The sequence below is a fragment of the Heteronotia binoei genome, chromosome 3 (assembly GCF_032191835.1).
Source record: "Heteronotia binoei isolate CCM8104 ecotype False Entrance Well chromosome 3, APGP_CSIRO_Hbin_v1, whole genome shotgun sequence".
In the NCBI taxonomy this organism is placed as follows: Eukaryota; Metazoa; Chordata; class Lepidosauria; order Squamata; family Gekkonidae; genus Heteronotia; species Heteronotia binoei.
The window spans coordinates 25,156,562-25,169,769 of NC_083225.1; positions in this window are offsets into that span (position 1 = coordinate 25,156,562).

Genomic DNA, 13,208 nt, shown 5'->3' on the forward strand with positions numbered 1-13,208 from the left:
ATGGTCAGCAATGTATACAGGGTCATGTGCTTTGTTCTGAAGGCTGTTAACCTCGGCTTTGCCTGTAGGGCTTGCATTATTATTATTTGTTTATATTATTTGTTTATTTATATTCTGCCCATTCCCCCATAGGGGCTCAGGTACAACATGAAATCATAATAAAATCACAACAGCATGATAATAATAATAAAAAAACAATTACAATATTCAGTACATCAGAATAGTCCAACAGAGCAAGATGATAAGATGGCGTAGCAGGACAGTGCAGCAAATCAGCGCCGTAGGATAGTACAGTAGGGGAGGCCGACTGATCTAACGGATAGATGCCCGCCACCTCACCCAAAGACCTGGCAGAACAACTCTGCTTTACAAGCCCTACGAAAGGCTAGCGAGCCAGGTAGGCCCTGGCTCTCCATAGGGAGCTGATTCTACCAGGTTGGGGCCAGGACCGAGAAGGACCTGGCCCTGGTAGAGGCAACACAGGCATCTCTTGGGCCGGGGACAGTCAGCCTATCTTGGGAGGCTGAACGAAGCGACCTCCGATTCCCCTCTTCCAGTTAAGGATACAAAATAGAGCTGCCAATCCCCAGGTGGGGGCAGGGGATCCCCCGGTTTGGAGGCCCTCCCCCTGCTTCAGAGTCATCAGGAAGTGGGGAGGGGGGAATGTCTGCTGGGCATTCCATTATTCTCTATGGAGACTGATTCCCACAAGGCATAATGGGAAATTATCTGGGGCTCAGTATGGTTGTTTTTTTGAGGTGGATACACCAAATTTTCAGCATAGGATCTGGGGCCCCTCCTCAAAAAAAAACCCCAAGTTTCAAAAAAGAATTCTATGAGTTCCAGAAGGAGGTGCCCCTAGCCTTCATTGTTCCAAATGGAGGGAAGGCATTTAAAAGGTGTGCGGTCCCTTTAAATGTGATGGCTAGAACTCCCTTTGGAGTTCAACTGTGCTTGTCACACCCTTGCTCCTGGCTCCACCTCCAAAGTCCCCAGATATTTATTGAGTCGGACTTGGCAACCCTAATACAAAAAGCTGAGGAGAAGAGAGACTTTCTGTATTTTCACTTCAGTAACTTTAGCACCATGTGGCTTAAATGGAGCCCATTCAGGATTGTTATGCAGCTGCACCTACCATTCAATTGACAAGGTGAGAAGGAGGAGGTGGAACTCTCAGAAAGGTTCAGGAGCTGTGCTCCTGTGAGCTCCTGCTGAATCCGAGGCCTGGTTTTGCATTCAGGTACCCCCCCCCTCCCCTATCCATCTTTTCTATAATGTTCAGATGGTTTTCACATTCATCAGTGAAACTGCACCATCTTTCCTCCAACATCTATATTAGGCCTCCTAGGACCAACCCCCTCAGATTTCCTTCACTTTTGGTTGACACCGGGACACACTATATGAATAGAGTAACAGCCAAGAACAGGTCTGTATGTGAAAATTTGGATACATCTATTTAAAGAAGAGATTGGATTTATACCCTGCCGTTCACTCAGAGTCTCAGAGTGACTTACAATCTCCTTCCCTTCCTCTCCCCACAACAGACACTCTGTGAGGTAGGTGGGACTGAGAGAGCTCTGAGAGAACTGGTCTTGAGATAACAGCTGTGAGAGAACTCGTGGCTGACCCAAGATCACCCAGCAGCTGCATGTGGAGGAGTGGGGAATCAAACCCAGTTCTTCCAGATTATTTTGATATAGTGGTTCTCTTAACCACTACACCAAAATGGTTCTTTTTAGGATTACTTCTGGCTCTTATTTTGGGGCATATTCAATAATACCAGACCTCAATTACACATTGGTGTGATGCCATCTTTCTCTTTCATGGAATGGTTGCAGAAAGTTATCTCTGAAGAGTGGGCTCCTCAATGCATGCAGTAACAACAAAACTTTATAACTGTTATTTGGAGCTATGCTATTTCATTGTGAATAGCAATACAACCATTCTTTGTTAATCTCTTTTTGGAAAAAAAAACTTTATTTTGGCCAATTTGTGTGTTGCTTGATAATATCCTTTCATGCGTATTTGTTATTCTTAGGATTCACATATAGGATTCATATACATTCCATCGGCCATTTATCCTTGCAGACCATGATAGTCCAGTATTTCAGACTTATGGAACACATTTTATCACCTCCACTTTAGCTGTGCACATTGACTCAGAAGGAATATAATTATGTTCAGGTGCCTTACTCCCAGATAAATATGCATTAGTGTCCTGGTCTTACTGGGGAAATGTGTTCCATTTAGGTCAGTTAAATTGTTTCTAGGGGCTATCTGAGGGCTGTTCCCAGTGCTATAACCCAGTGGTCCCCAACCTTTTTGGCACCAGGGACCGGTTTTGTGGAAGACAATTTTTCCAAGGACTGATGGGGGGGGGGGAGGGAGGCAATGGTTTTGGGTTGATACAATCATTCACTTTATTTTGGTGTGGTGGTTACGTGCGCAGATCTTATCTGGGAAAACTGGGTTTGATTCACCCATTCCTCCGCTTGCAGCCACTGGAATTGCCTTGGGTCAGCCATAGCTCTCGCAGAGCTGTCCTTGAAAGGGCAGCTGCTGTAAGAGATCTCTCAGCTCCACCCACCTCACAGGGTGTCTGTTGTGGGGGAGGAAGATAAAAGAGATTGTGAGCCACTCTGAGATTCCGAGTGGAGGGCAGGATATAAATCCAATGTCGTCTTATTATTACATTGTAATATATAATAAAATAATTATACAGCTCATGGTACCAGTCCATGACCTGGGGGTTGGGGACCCCTGCTATATCCCCACAGATGATAGTGCTAGACTTTCTGCTATAACCCCACAGATGATAGTGCTGGTACTTTGAAGAGGTACCAACTGGCATACAGTTGTTGGTTTTGTACAAAAGTATATTTATCATCCAAGGCTGATCTCGGTAGTCTGATTCAAACTAGCTGCCATTTAGTGCAAGGATTGGCACAGCCCCCAGTGCATTGTGGGTCTTAAGAGCTCAATTTTGAAGCACCCTTACATAAATTGTTTAGAATACGTTATATCAGACAACCCAAAAAACGTACACAAGTTTCAAGCATTCTAGACTAGGAGTCCCCAACTTTTTTGATCCTTTGGGCAGTTTGGGAATTCTGACAGAGTGTGATGGGAGCAGACACAAAATGGCTGCCACAGGAGGTGGAGCCAGCCACAAAATGGCTGCTGCAGCTTAACTTTAGTCATGCAGAGAAGATTTTTGTGCTATGCTGACAGCTGCTGCCAAAGCAACATTAAAAAAAATCTGTACAGCCAATCAAATCTCCAATAGCCAATCAGAAGTCTTGCTCGGCAAACGCTCCATCTGGCCCCACCCACTTTCTAAAAACTCTTGGCAGCACCAAGAAAGGTGATGGCAGGTGCTTTTGTGCCCACGAGTACCACTTTGGGGAACCCTGTTCTAGGCTGCCAAAGAATGCAAATCGAATGTTTGCCCAGTCTATGATCAGCACTTTTGAGTTTCACAAATAAACCAAATTAAGCTATGTACTGGTTATAGACAAGAGCCCCATGGCACAGATTGTTAAAGCTGCAGTACTGCAGTCCATACTCTCTGCTTATGACCTGAGCTCGATCCCAGCGGAAGCTGGATTCAGCTAGCTGGCTCAAGGTTGACTCAGCCTTCCATCCTTCCGAGGTCGGTAAAATGAGTACCCAGCTTACTGAGGGGTACTTACTGGGGAAGGCAATGGCAAACCACCCTGTAAAAAGTCTGCTATAAAAACATCATGATACTACATCACCCCAGAGTCAGAAATGATTGATGCTTACACAGGGGACTACCTTTACCTTTTACCTCTTTACTGGTTATAGAGCATTGGAATACAGTTGAATTGTCTAAGCAACAGCATAGTGCTTTCTTTTATGGATTCTTGCATGGACTCTTATCTGGGAGAACCGGATTTGATTAGATTAGATTAGATTAGATTAGATTAGATAATTTTATTTATATCCCGCCCTCCCCGCCGGGGCAGGCTCAGGGCGGCTAACAGTAACAGTAACATTCCATTGTATAAAAACAAGGTTACATTCAACATTAAAATTCTAATAGATTTAAAATTAATTACAGTTATAAAAGTGCTAATGCTATTGCTATTTGTTCTTTATTATGATGGCGGTATCATTAGTACTTAATTTTCTACATCATCGAAAGCCAGTCGGAAGAGGAAAGTCTTGCAGGCCCTGCGGAATTGTTCAAGATCCCGCAGGGCCCGCATTTCCTCTGGAAGTTGGTTCCATAAGCTCGGGGCCACAGAGGAGAAGGCCCGATTGCGGGTGCATTGCAACTTCACCTCTCTTGGTCCGGGGATAGTCAGCAAGTTTTTTCCAGCTGACCTCAGTGCTCTCTGGGGTTCATATAGGGAGAGACGGTCCCTGAGGTAGACAGGTCCTCGACCATATAGGGCTTTAAAGGTAATGACCAGCACTTTGTAACGAACCCGGTATATAACTGGCAGCCAGTGCAGCTCGCGCAGCCCAGGCTGTATGTGCTCCCATTTAGGGAGCCCCAACAGTAGCCTGGCCGCTGCGTTCTGCACCAGCTGCAGCCTCCGGGTTCGGTACAGAGGCAGCCCCATGTAGAGGGCATTACAGTAATCCAGTCTCGAGGTGACCGTTGCGTGAAGTACCGTTGCCAGATCTTGGCGCTCTAGGAAGGGAGCCAACTGCCTTGCCCGCCTCAGGTGGAAGAAGGCTGACTTGGCAGTGGCTGCAATCTGGGCCTCCATTGATAATGAAGGCTCCAGTAAAACTCCCAGACTCCTAACCCGGTGCGCCGCTTTCAGCGGCGCCCCGTCGAAGACCGGAAGAGGTGTTTCCCCTTCCCGGGCGCCCCGACCCAGACAAAGGACTTCTGTCTTCGCTGGGTTCAATTTCAGCCCGCTCCTCCTCAACCACATTGCCATATCCTGCAGGGCCCGGTCTAGATTCTCAGGGACGCAGTCAGGCCGGCCGTCCATTAGCAGATAGAGTTGGGTGTCATCTGCATATTGATGGCACCCAAGTCCGTATCTCCTGGCAATCTGGGCAAGAGGGCGCATGTAGATATTGAATAATATCTTGCAGAGCTGTCCTTGAAAGGGCAGCTTCTGGGAGAGTTCTCTCAGCCCCACGCATTTCACAGGGTGAATGTTGTCGGGGAGGAAGATAAAGGAGATTGTGAGCCGCTCTGAGACTCTGAGATTCGATGAGTGCAGGGTGGGATATAAATCCAATATCATCTTCTTTCCTTGCTTGCTTAGATGGTCACAGGATTAGGGTGAAATCTTTTTGCTTTTCAGTATCAGGATAACGATGTCCTTCGTGCTCGTTTCTTAATGCTAATTTTAACTTCCAGAATGTTCTGTGCCAGTGGCCTTCAGCTAGTTACAATAAAAACAACCTGAGCTGCTTCTCTCAGTTATTTTCTTCTTCTGTGACATCGCACTTGTTAAAAAAAGAAAGATTTTCTTGCAATGAATTCTGGAGCTCAACAACAGCTTTTTCACTTCTGCCCCTGGAATGCGGCTCTATGGTTAAACGGATCCAGTTAAAGTTTTGAGAGAATCTTGTAAAGGAAATGACTTAAACCCCCAAATTCTGCCCTGAGGTTGGAGAGGCAGAGAACATAATATCTGCCTAGTATCAGAAAACAGAGATATCCGTGGCACAGAGTGGTAAAGCTGCAGTACTGCAGTCCGAGTTCTCTGCTCATGACCTGAGTTCGATCCCAGTGGAAGCTGCGTTCAGGTAGCCAGCTTAAAGTTGACTCAGCCTTCCATCCTTCCAAAGTCGGTAAAATGAGTACTCAGCTTGTTTTTTTTTGGGGGGGGGGGGGAAGTGTAGATGACTGGGGAAGGCAATGGCAAACCACCCCGTAAAAAGTCTACCATGAAAACATCGTGATGCGACGTCACCCCAGAGTCAGAAATGACTGGTGCTTGTGCAGGGGGCTACCTTTACCTTTTAGTCTGAGTTAGGATAATGTCATTAGACCAAGAGATTGTGGGTGAATGAGAAAGCCTCCTGTTAAAATCTTGCCTCTGCTATGGACTCAGTAGGTGGTCTTAGTCAGGGGTCATTTTGTAGAAAAAGAGGTACCAGAGCTCATTAGCTCAACTCATTTGCATATGCCACACACCACAGACATCACTGGAAGGTGGACTAAATTATATCAGCTCAGCATCGACCTTAAAATGCTTCTGGAATTACAATGGTCATAATAAAACCTTACTCCCATCATACTTTTAAAATTACTTTCTCCTGTGTGGCCACAGTGGCATGAGGAAGATTTCCATCTGTCTGCGTTATATGTTTTGGTTATGGGGGAAAATATTAGACAGTTTGTCAAATCTTTGAGTTCAGCAAAATTCTCACAGGGGGATTGAACAGTAGAGCCCAGAAGCAAGTATTTGGGGGAGGGGGGGAGGCTAAGAAAGAAAGAGCACAATAATATTTAGAGGTTCTGGAGCTCTACTCCTGTGAGCTCCTCCCCAAAATGAAGCCTGGTTTTAGCGAAGCTATAGTTCTCCTCCTCTTCCATTTCTGCCTTCCCATGATATATTGATATAATCAGATTTTTGGTGTAAGGATTACTCAAACATATGTGATGTTCTTTATACAATCTGAAGTATTTAATAAACATGATGTATCACTGCTGTTTAACTGCAGTTTGGCCTCTTATTTAGACTTTACAGACATAGCCACAATTATTTTACCCCACCTTTCTCCCCAGCATGTCTTACATCATTCTCCTGCCTCATAAGAACATAAGAGAAGCCATGTTGGATCAGGCCAATGGCCCATCCAGTCCAACACTCTGTGTCACATAAGAACATAAGAGGAGCCATGTTGGATTAGGCCAATGGCCCATCCAGTCCAACACTCTGTGTCACATAAGAACATAAGAGAAGCCATGTTGGATCAGGCCAATGGCCCATCCAGTCCAACACTCTGTGTCACATAAGAACATAAGAGAAGCCATGTTGGATCAGGCCAATGGCCCATCCAGTCCAACACTCTGTGTCACACAGTGGCAAAAAAAATTATATATACACACACACACACACACATACACACACTTTGGCTAATAGCCACTGATGGACCTCTGCTCCATATTTTTATCTAACCCCCTCTTGAAGCTGTCTATGCTTGTAGCCGCCACTACCTCCTGTGGCAGTGAATTCCACGTTAATCACCCTTTGGGTGAAGAAGTACTTCCTTTTATCAATTTTAACCCAACTGCTCAGCAATTTCATCGAATGCCCACAAGTTCTTGTACTGTGAGAAAGGGAGAAAAGTACTTCTTTCTCTACTTTCTCCATCCCATGCATTATCTTGTAAACCTCTATCATGTCACCCCGCAGTCGACGTTTCTCCAAGCTAAAGAGCCCCAAGCGTTTTAACCTTTCTTCCTAGGGAAGGTGTTCCAATCATTCTAGTTGCCCTTTTCTGGACTTTTTCCAATGCTATAATGTCCTTTTTGAGGTGTGGTGACCAGAATTGCACACAGTATTCCAAATGAGACTGCACCATCGATTTATACAGGAGCATTACGATACTGGCTGATTTGTTTTCAGTTCCCTTCCTAATAATTCCCAGCACGGCGTTGGCCTTTTTTATTGCAATCGCACACTGTCTTGACATTTTCAGTGAGTTATCTACCACGACCCCAAGATCTCTCTCTTGGTCAGTCTCTGCCAGTTCACACCCTATTTTGTTTCCCCAATCCCAGCCCAACATTTTTATCTACCAAATCACTCAGTATTGAAGGGAAATGGTGAACATATGAAGTTGCCTTATACTGAATCAGACCCTTGGTCCATCAAAGTCAGTATTGTCTTCTCAGACTGGCAGCGGCTCTCCAGGGTCCCAAGCTGAGGTTTTTCACACCTATTTGCCTGGACCCTTTTTTTGGAGATGCCGGGGATTGAACCTGGGACCTTCTGCTTCCCAAGCAGATGCTCTACCACTGAGCCACCGTCCCTCCCTTTTTGATTTTCCCTGCAAGCCTGATCTCGTCATATCTTGAAAGCTAAGCAGGGTCAACTCTGGCAAGTATTTGGATGAAAAATCTCCAAGGAACACCAGTGCTGGGAGGACAAGGGCAGGCTTTATTCAGCCACCTCTCTGAATATTCTCCAGCAGAATGATGTAAGCTGCTTCGGGTGCCTGTTAGGGATGAAAGTGGGGTATAAATATCGAAATAAGTACTAATATGACATTTTAAGCAGGACTGATGAGCTCAAAAGAAAAAATTTCAGTGTGCTTGTGTCAGGTCAACAGCCAAAGAAATGTAACGCATGAGGGAAAGTAAGGTGACGTCCCACAGGGTAAAACACACACGCGCTGCTTCTGAGAGAAAATAAGTTTCACCTTCTGTGCCTTTGAAAAAAAGTCTGTTTTTCACAAATGTTCTCTCACTTTTAAAAAATTGTCACACAGAGTACACAGAGTTTGGAAGACGTATCAAGCCTGGGAAAAATGCACTCTGACAAATGTTGACAGTGGACATCCATTTACTGGAATCTAACAGTTTAATGTTTTATAATCTCAAGGGTATAAATATTCTCTACAGCATTTCCACTTTCAACTGCCTGTTGTGAATTCTATCAGAGGTGCCACAAGGAAAAAGTTAGTAACAAAATAGGTCATGTCTGCAAAAGGGTAAAAAACACTGGAATAAATTGTGTTTTGGGTTTTGTTTTTCTTAAAATCCATCTGCTTACCAAATATTTTCAGATGCAAGTGTATTCCAAGGTTGTTCAGGTATGCAGCGTGTGGCAAGCAATTCCACTGCAAGTGCAAAGGGATAACAGAGTTATTCACAGTGTTGCTGATTTTATTTAGTTTCACTGGTGTATTTAAATGATGTTCTTATGTATTGTGTTGTAAACCACCCTGAGCCCGGTGTTTCAGGGGAGACCGACTTAAAAATCTAAATAAATAAATAACTTTTGCCATTTCTATCTCCTTGGCTATGCAATCCATTCCAAGCACAGGTTGGCATTATTTTCCAGTGGATTTCTTCCCTGAGCAAAGACGTTAGTCTCCAAGGTCCTTGCTTGTGGTAGGTGAGGGTTGAGCCACTGTCTTAAATGAGGTGCTAAAATCCATTTAGGAGAGCCAGTTTGGTGTAGTGGTTAAGTGCGTGGAGAACTGGGTTTGATTCCCTTACCTGGGAGAACTGGGTTTGATTCCCCACCCCTCCGTGCTGGAATGGCCTTGGGTCAGCAATAGCTTTTGTAGTTGTCCTTGAAAGGGCAGCTTCTGGGAGAGCTCTCTCAGCCCCACCGACCTCACAGGGTGTCTGTTGTGGGGGGAAGGTAAAGGAGATTGTGACCGCTCTGAGACTGAGATTCAGAGGCTAGGGGGGGATATAAATCCAATATCATCATTTTCTTCATTTCTCTTAGGGAGAAAGAGATGCTTAAAGAATCTCAGGAGTTTGTCAAACCTGTGCCATTTGTCAACTGCAAGAGTCCGTTAAGACCAGCATAGCAGAAAAGAATTAGCCTGCCTGACATGCAAGATTATAAGATGTTAGAGTTCATTATTCCATCGCAATCAGCAATGGATGTGCAGCGCCATTTGAAGTCAATTCATGACAATTTCTGGCTTCTGCATACTGCATCAATTCTCAAGTCTGACAAGGTGCTATTTTTTAATAGGCTGCTTCACATCACATGACAGATTTCCTACATGGGTTATCGCTTTCATGTGGGGAAAAAATATTGCCTGGGTAGACTCATGTGATTTCTCTTTGACACAAGTAATGACCATTCTTCGAGCACGTCAAAGACCTTCTTGTGTAAGTCATCACAGAGGCCTTGCATTCTGAAAGGTTTGGGTGGAGTAACAGGCCAGGCCAGAATTCTCTCTTAAAACGCCCGTGTAATTACGCATGTTTTAAGGATTCACAGAAAGTTCTAAGGCTTAAGGGAACTGAAGATTTAATTCAAAGCCAAGTGTGGAAGCGGAGTCTTCCGCATAAATACCTTGATTCCGAGCACTGATGCCTTTCGGGTATTTACACAGGACATGATGCAGAGCAGGGAAGTTCAGTGCTCACAGGTTGTACAAACTGACGACACGCACGGGATCATCTTCTTATTTAACAAAAATAATTAGATCAACGGCAACCCTTATTTAATTTTATACCGCTGTGAGCTTCTTTAACACAGGCTAGTCCAGGGATGACCAAACTTGCTTAACGTAAGAGCCACATGAAAGGAATGTCAGATGTTTGAGAGCTGCAAGACGGAAGGAAGGGAGGGAGGGAGGGAGGGAGGGAGGGAAGGAAGGAAGGAAGGAAGGAAGGAAGGAAGGAAGGAAGGAAGGAAGGAAGGAAGGAAGGAAGGAAGGAAGGAAGGAAGGAAGGAAGGAAGGAAGGAAGGAAGGAAGGAAGAGGAGGGAGGGAGAAAGGTGGAAAGAAAGGAACATTCTCCAAACCACCAGCTGGCTTGGCTTGGAAAAGTGATTTAAAGAAATAAATGCCTTGTCCGAGCCCACCAACAGGGCAGTGGGTGCTTCAAAAGCCACACAATATGTGTAAAAGAGCCACATGTGGCTTTGAGCCACAGTTTGGCCACCCCTGGGCTAGTCCAATCTCATCAGATCTTGGAAGCTAAGCAGGGTTGGCTCTGGTTAGTATTTGGATGGGAGACCACCAAGGAAGTCCAGGGTCACAACGCAGAGGTAGGCTCTGGCAAGCCACCTCTGTCAGTCTATTACTTTGAAAACCTTATGGGTAGGGATGGACATGAACTGCATTTGTGCAGTTTGGTTCATGGCTGAACCACGAATCGAACCACAAACCAATATGCCAGCTTGTGATACACCAGTTTGGTGGCGAGCAGAAAGCAAGGGGCGAAATGGCTCTGAGACTTTTAACCCCCTGCTTTCTGCTCTTTAAGAATCGTGACAAACTGCTTCAAAATTTGGGGAAGTTTGTGGCCACTCCTCAGTTCACAAACATTGCGTCACAAACGGCCCAAAATTTGTGACGAACCATAAGCTGATTCATGCCCATTCCTACTTAGGGGGTTACCATAAGTCAGCTGCAACTTGATGGCACTTTACACACCCACCGTATTAGGAAGGTGGGCTTGAAAGTCTTAATATGAACAAACAAGCAGCAACCAGAAGTGGAGTGCTTGTGAGGAAGCTCTGACGCAGTAACCCCGCCATTTTGCTTCTCCTTTCATTTCACTGCTGCCTTGAGAAGCCCTGCCAATCTCCTAGGATGTTACATTCACCCAATGGTACATCCAGTGCCACTGCTGCAATTAGACCGAAGTCCAATCCCAAAGCAGGAATCCAATAGCTGCAGGTAGGCTCTATACCTATTGGCCAACATACCCCATGCAAAAAAATGCATCTTTCTACTGAGATACTATTTAAAATACCACCAATTGGGTTAAGAACAGTTGTTAAGCCAGCAGCCCCTCTATATCCCACAGATGGGTATATATATCTACATGCATGCTGACAAAGGAGGAAGGATCAGATTGTTTGCCGGACTGGCCAGTTAGGGAGCTTAAATGAAGATCTTGAGAAAGCATCAGAGCAAGTCTTCAGACTGACAGAGAAGAGTGCGGGACATAAAATATTTAGGAAGGATAAATTTTTGCCAGCATTTCAGAACCCAGAATTGCTTCTAACCTCTTCTCAAACAAATGTTCTAAAGCAGGGGTGTCAAAAATGTGGCCCGGGAGCCGAATCAGGCCCCTAAGCAACTGGCTGTCATCTGCTTCCTTCTGCATAACAGCTTGCTTTGCAAGGCTTGCTCAATCACACAGGAGCTACAGAGCAAAACCTCTATTTTACTCAGTTGGCTGAGGCTCCTCCCTTGGTAAAGGGGAAAAGGCAGAGCTTGTTCTTCCAGGCTCTCTCAATCGCACAGCAGAGCTACTGAGCCAAGTCTGTCTTCCTTCTATTGGCTTAGGCTCCTCCCCCAGTCCCCTGGGGAAGGAAGGAAAGAGTCACAGCTTCCTTTGCCCTGTTCCCTGGATCCATGGTAGAAATACCAAGAAAGCACCTTTAAGACCAACAAGTGCTAACGTTTTAAGCGTGTTTTAAGTTTTTTAAAAAAAATTGTGTTTGTCTGTGTCCTTTATAAAGTTGATATCTCTGCTACCACCTAATCTTAAATAGGTATACACATGGCCAGGCCCGACATGGCCCAGCCCAACAAGGTCTCATTTTATGTCAGATCTGGCCCTCATAACAAATGAGTTTGACACCCCTGTAAGTATTGTTGACGGGAGAATAACACCAACTTGCAAGAAGATAGCCCAGGTTAGCCCATTCTCATCAGATCTCAGAAGCTAAGCAGGATTGGCCTTGGCTAGTATTTGGGAAGTCCAGGGTTGTGATGTAGAGACAGGCAATGGCAAACCACCTCTGAATGTCCCTTGCCTTGAAAACCCTCCCTGCAGGATCATCGTAAGTCTGCTGTGACTTGACAGCACCTTCTGCCACCGCCTTTTCCTACATTCCTCAGTAAAGACAATAATTGAATTTTGTTATCTGTATATTTATTAGCTAAGGGCGTGTCCCCATCCAAATCCCGATTAAAAGGCCATCCAGAGCTATCGTTTGGGATTTTGCCAACCCAAGGAAACCCTCAGCTTAGCAGAAATATGTCTTAACACACACTCCTTTGTTTTGGGATAAAAACCCCATTGTTTTGGGATAAAAAACCATCCAAAGATGTTGTTAGCAGTATCTGTGCACGTGCAGGCTTTGCAAACCCACAAACTAAAAGCCAACGTTTGGAAGAATTTTGGTAGCCACAGCAGTCTAAATTGGCATTAAAACACTGGTGAAAGCAGAGAGGAGGTAATGAGAGGGGACTCAGTACAGTAGCAATGAAAGCCTGTAATGATGGGGAAATGTAGCTGCTGGCAAAGGGGGAGGGGAAACAGGGATCCCCCTTCACTACTATAAATCCTTTCAAATGGCATATACTGAATGTTGTCTTTAGTACTGCAACCCAAGCAAGTATTCTGAAAAGCCAGCATTATCGGAAAGTTTATAGAAATGTAAATTGGGGGAAGGGAGGGGAGGAAGAGAGACAAAAGAATTCACAGTCCACACTACTCTACACGCTCGCCCTTCCTTTGCAAAAGCAGCACATCCACCCAGCAATTCTACTAAATGAGTGGAATTGCTACCAGGGGTCTCTAGAAGGATCTGGGCCAAAACTACAGTGC